This window comes from Mus pahari, chromosome 11 (genome assembly GCF_900095145.1).
Source record: "Mus pahari chromosome 11, PAHARI_EIJ_v1.1, whole genome shotgun sequence".
NCBI lineage: Eukaryota > Metazoa > Chordata > Mammalia > Rodentia > Muridae > Mus > Mus pahari.
The window spans coordinates 13174513-13186199 of record NC_034600.1 but is presented as its reverse complement, the minus strand read 5'-3'; positions in this window follow the sequence as shown (position 1 = coordinate 13186199).

Sequence of the window (11687 nt, the reverse complement as noted above, 5' to 3'; positions counted from 1 at the left end):
TCCTTCTCCTTCTCCTTCTTCTTCTTCTTTCCCTAAGAGCATAGGACAGTGTTTGGAGGTGAATGTGGTGAGAATTCACAGAAGAATTTGTTATTTTCCCCCAACTATTCCACTATAACGTCCATGAGCCATGCTCAACTTTCTTTCAGTATCTGCCTTAATTAAAATTATGGTGTCATAAAAGACAGAATCTGAGGCTTTTGTACCTTGTGAGTAATGAGAGAAGCAAATGCATAGCTAGGAGAAAATAGCAACAAGAAAAGGAAGATAAGAATGGCAACATCAGAGCCGGGCGTGGTGGCGCATGTCTTTAATCCCAGCACTTGGGAGCAGAGGCAGGCGGATGGATTTCTGAGTTCAAGGCCAGCCTGGTCTACAAAGAGAGTTCCAGGACAGCCAAGGCTATACAGAGAAACCCTGTCTCAAAAAAAAAAAAAAAAAGAATGGCAACATCGGCAGGCCACGGTAGCACACACCTTTAGTCCCAGCACTCAGGAGGCAGAGGGAGGTAGATATCTGTGAGTTCAAGGCCAGCACAGTCTATAGAGCTAGTTTCTGAATAGTCAGGGCTACACAACGAAAACCAAAATGAGCAAACAAACAAAATCAGAATGGCAACATCGACCTCTTGTAATATTCCTGAATTAAAGCAGTCTGTGCAAAATATGTTAATCGCCATAACAACTGTTGTCCAAGTGTGATTTACATATTCCTACTACTCCCCAAGATTCCTTTATTAAATCACCCTGTTGTAGCAGTCTTCTTTTCTGAAAATGTTGCTTGAAGTGACTGAACATTTGCCATCAATGTCTCCTATGACCTGAGACCATTTAAAATTATGTATGTAACGTACTGTTCTTCAGTGTCCTCAGGCTGTTTAAGTTTAACGTGTCTTAAAAGGACAATGTAATCAACCTTTATTATACCTTAGATATCCCATTCAATAGGCTTTTACTACCTAAAACAAATGCATAAGTTTAACCTTAAACCATGTACTCTTCCATGCCTTTGACCCAGAATTATACATATGTGTGGTGGCAACCATTTGCGCAAAGTAGACAACATGTTGAAAGCAACCTTAAAAACAAATATCCCATAAAGGTTGGAAGCAGCATGGGAGATAGTGACTAAGTCTATGTGTAGTTTGAGTGCTATTTGAGTCAGCAAAGTCACTTCCTCCCTTGTAAAATTCTGTAAAAAAATTGTAGAAATGTATTCTTCATTCCTTCCCTATACCATACCTTATGTAATGTTTAATAAATATAGAGCAAAGCCCTTTGTTAGGGACAAGTAACAAGGACAGGCAGTGGGGATGGGACAGACACTACAACAGATAGCAGACAGGTCAGTAACCACAAACTAAGCTCAAACGCACAGGGAGAGAACTAGAGAGTTCAAGTTTGGGCTCACTCTTGGTCTGCACTACTACAAGAGGAAGTCTCATTTTTTTAAATTTCTTAATGGACATTGGAACTCTTAAGTACCGTCACAATATTACAAGATTAACAGGCTACCCCACCTTGATATCACTCACCCTCATAGTTAATCCTTAGCATAAATTAAGGTGGATTAATCAAAGCACATTAGTGGTCACTGCCTTCTCTGCTCCTCTTTTTCCTCAATAAAAAATAAGTAAGGGCTTACTGGATTTATCTCAATGGTAGAGTGCATGCTCGAGATTCTGGATTTAATCTCTAGCATCAGTAGAATAAACAACATAAATATAAATGAAAAAAAAAAACTTTAAAAAGCGATGTATACTTCTAATGTTCCTTGATTAAGCAGTTTTTTAAAATCTACTAAGGGTCTGGAGAGGTGGCCCAGCAGTTAAGAGCACTTTCACTCTGCACAGGATCAGTTTGGGCCTCAGCCTGCTTCCCAAGGCTCACAACCTCCTGTAAGTCCAGTTCCAGGGAACCCAATACTGTCCTCCAAGGGCACCTGCACACATGCACATACATAATACACATATGCATACATTTTAACACAATGAATCTTTTCAAATTTTCTATTAAATTTCAATCTCTAAGTGCATGAATTTTTGTCCTTGCAGATGAAATTCTAATATCTACAAAGCCCTTCAGCTTTGCATCAAAATATAGTAGTTACCAGGAAAAAGCTCGGATACCAATTCATGCCAAAAGTGAGCAACCAGTTTTTATCAGACACCATTATTTTTAATAGAAAATGTGACAATGAACAACTGAGGGAGTGACAATTGTTTGTCCAGTGACCGTAGGCCCTGATAAGATGTAAACATTGTATGGACTGAATAGGTAGTATGTACGTACGTATGTATGTATGTATGCATGCCTGCATGTGTGTATGTATGTATGCATGTGCATGCAATAACAGTAATTGAAAAAAACAGGCTATAAAATTGAAAGAGCACATGAGGGGTGTTAGGAGATAAGAATGGGAAAGGAAGGGAGAAATATAATTATATTATAATGTCAAAAATAAAATAAAATTTAAAATGAAAAACTGAGTGCAGGGCTAGGTTCCCCAATTAGTTCTCGATCTGTCAGTAAAGAAATCTAGGGGCCAATCGCTCGACAGAAGGAATAGATGAGAGTTCCGGGTTCCTGGAGGAAAAAGAGAAACACAAGGGCAGAGGAGAAGTTTGCTGTGCTTTAGAGAGAGAAGTACTAAGCAGCCCTGTGAGGACTTGGGAGGGGCAGTGACACAGGCCACTCCCACAAGTAGGTGGTCAGGGATGTTTAGCAGGGACTAGATATATCTTAGCCACTAAAGTTTAGGGCAGGTAGGAGGAACAGAGATAAGAATATTGTTAAGGGCACACTTTTCCAAGCAGGAGATAGTAGTGTCCAGAAATTGTGCCAAGAGAATTGAAAAGGAACAACTGTGTGTGTGTCTTTTATCTGTGGATTCAAGGGAAGCTGGGTGGGGGCTGGTAGCATGGTCACTTCCTGGAGCTAAGGTGGGGTAGCATAAAGCTACATGCAACAACTGAGGGTAATATCTGTAAACACTTATAATAAACCATCTACTTACTGTCAAATGAAGTATGACAAAACTTGCTAGCATTAACAGAATGCACATTTTCAATCATAAAATATTCTAGAAAAATTTTTACCAAGTCTATAAAGTTGTTAGGCTCTCAAAACTAAAATAATTTTGTGAGGAAATTGACATTCATAATAGCAGTGGGATATTTGAAAAAAAAAAGAGATTTGTCAACATGTGGGGAATCTGTACAACCCAGAGGGCCAATAATTTCCAAACAGGTAATGAATTGATGCTACAAAGTCATCCACAGACAAGAGATTCAGTCCAATTGAAAGGTCAAGGTATTTCACTACTGTAGCTTGAATGAGAATGGCCGCCAGAGGTACATATGTTTGAATACATGGTCCCAGTTAGTGGAACTGCTTGGGAAGCATTAGGTGTGGTCTTGTTGAAGAAGGTGTATCACTGGGCGTGGGCTTTGAGGTTTCAACGCTTCTCATCCATAGTGTGCTCTTTGCCCATTGTTTACAGATCCAGATGTAAGATCTCAGCTGTTTCTGTCACTGTTTATCTGCTCTGCCATCTATAACCCTCTGGAACCATAAGCCAAATTAAATGCTTATTTTATAAGTTGCCTTGGTCATGGCGATTTGTCGCAGCAACAGAAAAGAAACGGAGACAGATATGGCTGAGCAAAGCAACCTCGCTGATATGGTTTCAGGTGCTACATTGCAATTGACCTTTATAAAATTACCATTTGTTGAGTTTTGGCATGTTATCAAAGAAGAAGATCCAAAATTATATGAAAAACCTATTATATCTTTTTCTCTATTCCAACTAAAAACTCACGTGAAGTCAGATTCGATTTATATGTTTGAATCAAGATTGGAGGACAGACGACTACAGAGCAAAGTTGACTTATCAATAAAGCACATAAACGCCGAGTAACAGAGGAACCACGGTATTTATTTACACTAATATGAGCACTGTAAGGACACTAGGAAAGCAGCTCTACTTTTAACAGCATCAAAATAATCAAATGCTCAGGAACGTGGTCAGCTCAAGACTTGTACAGTAAAGCAGTACACAATAACGCTGAAGGAAACTAGATGCTTTCTCAGTAAATGGAAAGACACAGTAGATTGACAAAGATTAGATATCATGAGACAGGCATTGCTTTTGAAGGGCGCTGACTCAATATGATCCTTGTTAAGATCTCAATGCCATTGTTTTTTTCCTAATTTTTAAAAATTAGATGTTTTGTTATTTGACAATGTTGTGCATGGAATGTATTGTGATTCCTCTCTCCCACACCCTTGTGTTATCTCCTTACCCCTGGGAAATGTCCCACACCCACGATCCCTACTGGTCACATTCTAAGAACTATGACCTTTGGTTTTGTCTTATGACCAATTTCATTTTATCAGAGCCATCCTTTGAACTGGGGTTATTGGTGAGTATGCAACTGAAAGCAATGATCTGTCCATGCAAGAATCCATCAGTAGCAAGGTTATGGTTTTGTTTTGTTTGTTTGTTTGTTTGTTCTGTTTTTTTTTTTTTTTTTTTGGTTTTTTGAGACAGGGTTTCTCTGTATAACTCTGGTTGTCCTGGAACTCACTTTGTAGACCAGGCTGGCCTCGAACTCAGAAATCTGCCTGCCTCTGCCTCCCAAGTGCTGTGATTAAAGGCGTACACCACCACACCCGGCTGCAAAGTTATGTTTTAATTAGCATTGATTAATTATACATAAAGATGGATTTCACCATGATATTCTCACATGAGTACATAATCCATTTGATTCTATTCATTCTCCATTACTCTTTCTCATCCCTGTCACTCCTGCTGATCCCCTCCTTTTCTCAGTCATTCTTCTGCTTTTACAGTGTGTGTGTGTGTGTGTGTGTGTGTGTGTGTGTGTGTGTGNGAGAGAGAGAGAGAGAGAGAGAGAGAGAGAGAGAGAGAGAGAGAGAGAGAGAGAGAGAGATTGAGTTTAACTAGTGTTGTGTACAGGAACACAGGTGACGAGTTGTTTACAGGATAATCATAGGCGTCTTATCATTGGCTATCTCACTGAACGAAATGTCTGTCACTTAGCAACCAGGAGCTAGCTACCTGTAGATCCTGAGGGAGGTGAGGCCTCATGAGCCTCTCCTCTGCTGACTCCCAACTGAGTAAGGGACTGGTGACCAGCCCCATCTTCTGCACATCCTGTGTGTGTACTCACAAGTGCTGAGGGATCATGACTATAACTGCCATGTCAGTCATCAAGACAGCTTTTGTAACCCTCTACTCCTGGCACTGACTCGAAATCCTTTTTGCTGTTTTTTTCCATGACATCGTCTTAGCATTGGCAATTAAATTTTGAGAGATAAAACAGATGAGCTGTTGTCAAGGGCTAGAGAGAAGGAGGACTAGAAATCGGTTGCCATGTTGGGATGCTGGCAATGTTTTGAACTAGAAACCAATGATGACTGGACAGTATTGTGAACACGGTCCATGTCACTAAATCTGCACATTTTAAAATGGTGACTTTTGGATGGTACATATAAAACATAGACATAGGTATTCTCTATAACACAGATCATAGGCATCCTCTATAACACAGATCATAGGTAGTCTCCATAACACAGATATTTAAAACGTTTTTAAGATGGCAAATGATGTCATCTCAAAAAAATCTAAAGATTTTTCTCAACAATGCATTTTTCTAAAAATACATTATTTCTCCTTACATGAACTGGGTATTTTACTTAATAAATATGTATTTGGAAATGCTCTAAACTGTAAGTTTTGTGATTATTCATACTGATTGCTAGATGTTACTTGCATCTTTGGGCTTTAGGGACACAATGGCATCTTAAGGAGGAGCATTGACAGCTAACTTCTGAGCTGTGCTGTAAAGTGCCACCTGAGTGCCATCCCAGCCAAGGTCCTGTGGAGGTCATCCGGTTCAGAAGGCTTTCTGATGATCCTAGTCAGTTGTGAGTATAAATGTTGCATCATAAAGCATAATCAGGAAAAAGTACTCCCAATCGCATTAGTGACTAATAACTAAGTACGCTGAAGGACTATCACAGAAGACATGACAGGAAGAACAACCTGAGGGTTGAACAAAAGAAAACCAGAGCGTGATGGTTTGAATAAACATGTCTTCCATAGGCTCAGGTCTTTTAATACTTGGCCCAAGTTGGGGGCGCCATTTGGGAAGGTTGTGGGTACATGGGCTGGCAGGAGGAAGTACATTGCTGCTGGAGGAGGGGCTTTCACAGTGTATACCCTTCTCTCATCTCACATTTGCTCTGGGAAGTTCCTGATGTGCAGTGATGAGTGCAGAGAGGCACAGCTTGTCCAGTGCGGAAATTAGGTGACCGCTGAACGCTCAGTCATAGATGGGACGTCTCCCTCCAAAGCCTGGGGGCTGCTGTGGAGAGGAGATGGAAAGCATGTAAGAGATAGAGGAAGAAGTGTAGTATGAGAAAGAATAACCCGGTCTCTGCCCTCTTTCAGGCTTGCAATCTGGAAAAAGTCCAAGTAGGCAAGGAATTAACTCTTGGAGATTAAAGAGGAGGTTAAGCTTTGCTTTTTACTGTCTGAGAAATGGAATTGCGTTTTAATGATTAAAAACTGAATGTTGGAAAGAAAACAAAGGGCTGGGAGTGGAAGGCACACCTTTGTTCCCAGAACCCTGGAAATGGAGGCAAGTGAGTTCAAGACTAGTCTGGTCCATATAGTGAGTTCCAGGATAGCCAAGGCTCCGTAGAGAGACATTGTCTCAAAAAAACAAAAACAAACAAAAAAACCAACCAAACAAAACTCAAAAAACAAAAACAACCAACTAAAAAACAAAACAAAACAAGACAAGAAAAGTAAAAAAATGAAAAGAAAAGATGTATACGGGGATTGAAGCCAGAGCTCAGGCAGTTGAATGTATTTGCTGCTCTTGCAAAGAAGCTGGCTTCAGTGCCCAGTGGTCACATGGTGGCTCTGAAACATCGTACTGCCTGTTCCAGGGGATCCATGCCCTCTTCTGACCTCTGTGGGCACTAGGCATGCCTGTGCAACACATACATACATACATACATACATACATATATACATACATACATACATACATACACTCCACAAAACAATTCATACACCCAAATATATCTTTTTTTTTTAAAGGAGATGAATGTGAAGTAGGGCATCTTCCCAAACTCTGCTGTCAACACAGGAAAGGACGGTTATGCCATGAGTCATTTGGTGAGAAAGATCAAAATTGAGTTAATGTAATGACCTGAACACTAAGGTTTTGAGTTGCACTCCTTCAGGTTAGCCTTCCACTTGACTGTGAGCAGAAACTTCTATAGCGTCCAGAATGCCTCTGATCCTGGACTCCAGTTTAGGAAGAGGAGTCCCAGGATCATTCTGCTCCTGGGAGAGTATCCAGAAATAAGTGGCTTCTTCTATTTTTGGTTTTTATTTTTATTTAATTTTATTTTTTTGTAAATTGCACTGAACACTTCTAGTTATTGGGTGGAGTAGATTACAACGGACAGCCTGGAATGTTTTAAGTATTTCTGCCCCGATCCCTCCCCTTTGTAATATGGTGCAACTGTAGCTATCTGTGTGTGCACAGTCATTTGGGTATCAGCAGTGCTCGGCACTGCTGAGCTCTGGAACAAAGATAATGCATGTCCACCTTTTACTCTGCTCAAGCCACTGTCTTTAAACTTGGTTGTATAGGAAACAGTGGCACATCTACTCTTCTCTGTCGGATCAGTAGACTTAGCCCATCTTCCCATTCCAGCATTCTTCTCTCCCTTCCACAGTTTCTAGGATCAGTCAGCTTCTAACTGATTTTACACTCTATTTGCAGCGCTGGGCTTTCCCTGGCCTCAGAGGACACTGGACGTTTCTGATTAGAGTTTGGAGCTCAGATGCACCCAGGCTTTTCCTAGAGTCACTTCATCCAGATCAGTTCCAGCCCCTCTAATCCCTCTCTTCGATCCTGCTTGTCACACTGTGCCCACAATATCTACCTTGGGGCTCCAAGCTATTAAAGACAAGAAGCCTGGGGCTCCATTGGCATCACCATTTTGAGAAGCCAGCACACTTTTCAGCTTCTTTGCACACGCAGTATCCTTCTATCATTATTTTAAGTATAGAAAGGCTTATGTAATGTAAAGATTATAAAATGTAAACATTTCAGTGTGGAAAGCTTATCACGCCAAGGCGAGAAGAGCTCAGCATCTGAGTGAGTGCAACTCCAAAAGTTTTCCTTACCGAGTGGGATGCAGATATATTAACTAATTCCTGTGCTTTTCGACATTTAAAATTTAAATAAAATAAGGTAAATAAAATAATTTACCAAGCATATTTTTCCCTGCTGAGTGACAATGGCAAGGAACGGGACAGACCATCACTTTTTGTCAGTAAGAAAGGGAGGCAGTAGTTTGAACCATATGGAATTATTACTATTTAGCAATTTTGACATTTTTGTGATTATTTATCATAGTAAAATATAAGTTTCAAGACTCGGCCTAATGTTGTTTTAATGTCATTATTATAGTAGTATTTCTTTACTGTAATACTTTTCAATTTTGTTTTCTTTCTCAGTTTTCAGTTACTTCACACTGCCAGTAGAGGGCGTGGGTTGTCTTGTTGAGCTCACTGGAAAATAGGAAACTAAATCATCCACACACGCATCTGGTTATAATTTTCCTTTCCTGCTCTCCACTTGCACAATTCAACTTGATGCTGTATAATTCCCTTTTCTTTTCTTCTATTCTGCATGGGGGTGGAGCCACCACAAAAAGATGAATACTCTCAGTGCCTTTCAGATCCCTCAAAGCGGCAGCCTTCACATTCCATCCTATTGATACCGCATTTGGCAGTGGATGAAGGGACACAGTTGAAATCTGCTCATAATTGGTTTTATTTGGGAAAGATTTTCTTTTGAACTAGTGGCCACCAGTGATTTTATAATTATCAGAAGTTAGCTACTTCAACACTTCTTATAGAAAATACAATTCTCTTTCTCACTTTGGAAGAACAAAGTATAACGTGGAAGCAAGAGAGAATAGTCACGAGCACGCGGGAGCTCCCGTTTGTTTGGGACCACTCCCAGGGATTGCCGTGGGCAAGCCCAGGCTGTCCTTGTCTGCACAGCAGTCTCTCAGCACAACATTAGTCATCTTTTTACTTTCTCAGAACTTTAAACTTTTTTTTTTTTAAGAAAAAAAATAAGGTAAATCTAGTGTATGTTTCCTGATACTGTCTGACTCCTAACATCTGCAGACAGCATAGCAGAGCTTGCTGAGTGGTTTTGTATGTGTTTCAGTATGAACTGAACAGTGGAACACCCCGAACTCCTCTCTGTGTTACATGAACTAGGCACCCACACGTAAAACACAAACTTTGCGAAGCTCTGCTTGATGCCCACATGCCATCAGCCAAACTTTTCTTGCTTCGGAGTTTAGTTTTCCCACCCGGATGTGAATATACAGTGGGGTCCTTGTTTCCAGGGGCTTTGTTTGCTTTGAGTTACTGGTAAAATAAACATTACCTCAGATTGGAGAAATCCCCGGTAGAGAGCAAGGGGTCCTGGGAGAGCTTTGTCATACCCAGTACTGATGACTTTATTGGGTTATCTGGTGTAGCTTGCTGAGGACAGTTTAATTACAGCAGTGCCCTGTGCAGATCAGATGGGCCTGAACTTGGTCTTGCTCTGTGAGCTGGCTCATTCTGGAAGGAGATGCAACTGAGAAAGAATGAAGTGAGGTGTGTCCTCCTTACTGTAGCCTGGCTCTCCACACACGGAAACGAAACCAAAGGCTTTTGAGGGTCTCATCAGGCAGGTGTGCACTTATTCTTAATTCATAGTCTCCTCTTCACACAGTAGAGATGCTTTTTGCTCTGAATTTAGTCCAAAGAGAACTGAAAACTACTCAGTAAGTGCTTGATTGAAAACTAGACTCATTTTGTGAGTCATCGTATCAGAAACACATGATTATAAATATGTTTTAAAACAGGAGGGTTCATTTTATAATTTGATATTTGTTGAACGGTGATGCCTGATGGAAATACTATGTAATGTGCTTATCCTGGCTCTTGCTACTTATACTTCAAGATGGAATATGTATATAAAATAGAATTTTAATATTTATACACCAAAGATTTAGAGATTTTATTACTTTTCTTTTTTTGCTTTTTTTGCTTTTTTTTTTTTTTTTTTCAAGACAGGGTTTCTCTGCGTAGCCCGGCTGTCCTGGAACTCACTCTGTAGACCAGGCTGGCCTCGAACTCAGAAATCTGCCTGCCTCTGCCTCCTAAATTCTGGGATTAAAGGTGTGTGCCACCACGCCCGGCTTATTACTTTTCAAAATAGTTATAGCTCCACCCCACCTCCATATTCCTCTACAAGCTACTACCAAGGTGATTAACTATTTAAATTCAGCACTTCATAAATTTACTGCAGCACATGGATGGTTTTTGGAAACTGTAATTGGTTGTTACTATATTGCCAAGAATGGAAATGCAAACTTGTTTCGAGGTAATTATGCAGAGTGAAAACTTTATAGTATGGTCTGTCCTCAGAGAGAAGCAGAAGCAGAAATCATAACCATGGCCTCACTATGACTTGATGTCAGAAGTAAAGGATTTGGTAGTCTCCCCTCCCACACCCCATACACACACCTCAAGTAACAGATGTCAAGAGTTTCAATATTGATTCAGGAGAATGAATGGCTGAGTCATTGCAGAGGGACTGTGACAGGGAGACAGAGGCTGCCATGGTGATGTGAAGGCTGCCATGGTGATGTGTTGCCATGGTGATGTGTTGATATGCGATGTGGTTAGTGAGCCCTGAGGGTTTCCTACCCCTGCCATTGAAGCAAAGCGATGAGCTACAGGACATGCCACCCAACAAGCCTAAACTGAGGCAGGTTGGAAGAGTGATTTAGCTGGCTGTCCTCTGAGGACTGAAGATTTCATACACACATGTCTGTCTGATTCACAGGAAATTTCCTTTTTAAATATAAGAAAAACTATCCTGAAATCTGCTTCTAGCTAAGAAATAAACACTAGGGTTTTAAAAGTCTCCAACAGCACATTTTCTGAAAATGCTTTCTAAAATTACTTCTTGAGGACTAATGCGCTTAGCTTGGGAAAGTAAAGATTCAAAATATTTTGCATAGGACTATGTTCAACTACTTTTTTGGTGAATAAGATAATACCACATGGTAAGTAATAAAATAAAAGAAAATTTGTAATCAGTCTCTTATTGGTGTAGGAGGTAGATTCCAAGGCATTTGCTATGGAGCTGTGTTGTTGCCTGCATATGATTTATCTACATCCTTCATATATGTCTTTATATCCACAGGTAAGTGTAATTCTCACCCATCATGAAAGAGACATCCCATGTAACAGACAGACCAAAATGCAAAGAACAAATGTGGTATCCAGCCCAAATATCTACAACAGAATTTAATATGTTTAAAAAGATCATTTCTATTTTTTTTTTAAGATCATTTCTGCTGGGCGTGGTGGCACACGCCTTTAATCCCAGCACTCGGGGGTGGGGGTGGGGAGAGAGACAGGTGGATTTCTGAGTTCGAAACCAGCCTGGTCTACAAAGTGAGTTCCAGGACAGCCAGGGCTATACAGAGAAACCCTGTCTCGAAAAAAAGAAAAAAAAAAAAAAAAAAAAAAAGATCATTTCTAAAAGCATTTTTTTT